Below are 3,633 nucleotides of genomic sequence, written 5' to 3' on the forward strand. Positions count from 1 at the left end.
GTCAGTGACTCCAAAGACATTCACACAACTTTGAGAGGAAACCTCCTTAACGTTTGTGTCTCCAGTTCCTCTCCCTGGTCCTGGCCATACTCAGCACACACTGGTCCCAGGAACGATCATTGTGGGGCTGGCAATTCTTTTCCTTTTGGTCTTTGCCTATGGGTTCTTAGGAGTATGATATTTAAGGGGGTTTCCCCTCCAGGTTGTGTGAGTCCAGGATCAGCTCTTTTAAAGCTCACTGAGGGAGCAGCACCATGGCTCAAAGGATAAAGGTGCTTGCCTAAGGAGCCGGGTTCAATTCCAGGGACCCCCATGGTGGAAAAAGAGAACTGACTCTTGCAACTCATCCTTTGATCTCTACACTTGTGCCCTGACACACCATCAATGCATCAATGTAGCAAAAACATTGTCTAAATCGCCACAACAGAGCTGGGGGCGTGGATCAGATGGTCCAGGAGCTATCTTTAGCAGTAAAGGAGCTTCCTGAGAGGCTAGTGGCTAACTCACAGGGTGACAGGAAGCTGCAGTGACCAGAGACACTTTGAGAGCTCAGGTTGCCAAAATGAATTGATTCTGTTCCTTTCTCCCCCTCCTTGAGCAGAACTTTCTTTGATGAGCGTTGGAGTCCTGTCAGCCAAGTTTGGGCAATATTTCCTCCTTTTAGCTAAGCTGCCCTGGAATGAACAGCTCAACTCAGCACAACAGGACCCGTTTCCCAGCCCTGCCCCCATCATGCGACCCCAGCTCAGCCACTGGGCAGCCAAGATCAGGTCCCCTGTCTGTGACTGGGGTTGAGTCGGTGGAGTAACTCAGCTGAGAGCCGTGATAACATGAACCCAACACACGGAGGCAGCGTAAGACTTCTCTGCTGTTGTATGCCCCCCAGAAGAGGTTCTGGACCTTTCTGAGACTCAGAGCAATGGCATAACAACAGTACTAGCTTCAGTGGATAGTCATGATAACTAAATGAGACACAGTAAATATGGAGTGTTTGACACAGTGCCTGGTACATGACAGGCCCTCAATTAACTAGAAGTTTTCAATTTGTGTGTGAGCACGTGTACACGTGCCCATGTTTGTGTGGTGTATGCATATGTGCACTGTGTGGTGAGTAAATGTGGGGGACAGATACTGACACTTGATGTCTTCCTAGATTGCTCTCTACCTTATGTGTGTGTGTGTGTGTGTGTGTGTGTGTGTGTGTGTGTGTGTGTGTGTGTGTGTTGGGGGGGTGCCATGGTGTGTGTGCATGTGGAGGTCAGAGGACAACTTTCAGGAGTTGGTTCTTTCCTTCCACAATGTCTTCCAGGGATCAAAGCCAAATCCTTAGGCTTACTCAGCAAGTGTCTTTACCTGCTGAGCCATCTTCCTAGCCCTGTTACCTTATCCTTTAAGATAACATCTCTCACTGAAGTGAGTCTTACTGTTTTTGGCTACAATGGCTGGCTAGTAAACACCAAGGATCCACCTGTCTTTGCCACCCTGCTCTGGTTGCTTGTCAGCTTCTCTGATCTAACAGGTTTTCACCCCCTACATCTGACTTCCGAGTCTTAGTTGGTAAATAGAATGATAGAGGCTTAGTTTAAACCTACATACAGCAGCCTCAGCAGAGCCAGGCTCATGGAACCAGAAGTCTTGGCTGGCAGGGCACTGGCTGTGGGACTGTGGGGCTTCAGACAATCATTTAACTGTCAGTAGATTTGTGTGCAGCTGCTAAGCTGACAGAAAAACATCATTTGGTGCCCCACATTGGGTGCCAAATGTAGTCAGGCTTTCCTTTGAGCACCTTTGACACAGGATTTATTATTAATTATGAAAGTTTGGCCTTTAGCTTAGGCTTGTCTCTTCTAGCTCTTATAACTCAAATTAACATGTTTCTATTAATCTGTGTTCTGCAATGTGTCTCTTACCTCTCTCCCCTTCTATGTGTCTGACTTGTTCCATGTCTCACTGGTGTCTCTGCCTCTCTTCTTCCCAGAGTCCTCTCTCTACCCAGAAGTCCTGTCTAGTCTCTCCTGCATAGCCATTGGCTACTCAGCTCTTTATTAAACCAATCACAGTGACGCATCTTCACACCATGTAAACAAATGTTCCACAACAGATGTATGCTACCACATTGGGCTTTTACATTGGTTCTGAGGACCCGAACTCAGGTCCTCATTTTACCCACTGAGACATCTCTCCTCTAAGTTTTAAATGGTTCAGTATTTACTGAATGAACTGCCCATAGTTTTTGAGTTCCTCTACAATGACGTCTGAAACTGGAACACAGGGACATGCCCCTCCCAGTTCCCTAATCCCTTTGACCTGCTTTTGTACAGTTCACCCCCCTCCAACCCCACCCCCATGGCCTCACTTCCCTCCTTGCCCAGCAGATCCCTCCTTGACTCCCTTGTCTTCCACCCTGGTGCTCTCTTCCCTACCCAGTTACTTCTGGAAGGAATCCCAACTCTCCTTAGACCAGGGCCCAGCACTGAATGGGGCCAGAGCAAACCACAATATTTTCTGGCTCAAGAAGGCCCTCCCCACAGTGGGGCAAAGCCACTGTACCACGTGGCCCTGGGCAGCACCAGGAGGCTCCTGGGCATCTTCTTACCTCGGCTTGTGACTCCTCACCCTTAGCTGGAGACTTCTTGTTTTCATGGGATGGAGGAAAGACACCATAAAGAACCACGCCCCCGATCTACCACGCCCCCAGCTGGGCAGCACCCCTGCTCCCTGGCACTACTCTCCTTACCAGAAATGTCTCTCTCCTCCCCCCAGATCAGGGCGACTATGCAGGCATGTCCTGCTGTCTTACCTACTCCCAATCCTTGCTGCCACCCCCTGTGTCTGGGACCTTGAATTAGTAATTTTCTCTCTCTCTCTCTCTCTCTCTCTCTCTCTCTCTCTCTCTCTCTCTTGTTTTTTTGAGGCAGGGTTTCTCTGTGTAGCTTTGCACCTTTCCTGTATCTCGCTCGGTAGCCCAGGCTGGCCTCGAACTCACAGAGATCCGCCTGGCTCTGCCTCCCGAGTGCTGGGATTAAAGGCGTGCGCCACCACCGCCATTGCTTCCCAAAAATGCCCAGTGAAAGCAATTTAAGGAAGGAAGCACTTGATTTGGCTCTCAGTTCAAGGGAACAGTCCATCGTGGTGGGGAAGGCATGGCGGCAGGACTGTGATATGGCTGGTCATATCACATCCACAGGTAGGAACCAGAGGGAGATGAATGCTGGTACTCAGCCAGCTTTCTCCTTTTTGTCCAGTCCGGGATCCCAGCCCATGGGATGGCACCACCCACATTCAGGGCGGGTCTTCCCACCTCAGTTAACAGAATCTAGAAACTTCCTCACAGATATGCCCAGGGACTTGTCTCCTAGGTGATTCTAGATCCCGTCAAGTTGACAACCGATATTAACTATTACCAATCTTAAATGTCCCCAAAGCCCCGTGTGTTACAGGCTCAGTCCTCAGCCTGGGGCTATTAGAAGGTGGTAGATACCTGAAAGAGGTGTGGCCTGCGGGAGGTTTTAGGTCACTGGGGTTTAGCCTCAAAGGGGACAGTGGGACATCAGTTTCTTCCTCTTTCTTAGGTTTAGCCATGGTTTGAGCAGTCTTCCTCCACCACAAGCTCAGGCCATGATGTACCACATC

This window comes from Peromyscus californicus, unplaced genomic scaffold (genome assembly GCF_007827085.1).
Source record: "Peromyscus californicus insignis strain IS unplaced genomic scaffold, ASM782708v3 Scaffold_7__1_contigs__length_154581171, whole genome shotgun sequence".
Classification (NCBI taxonomy): Eukaryota; Metazoa; Chordata; class Mammalia; order Rodentia; family Cricetidae; genus Peromyscus; species Peromyscus californicus.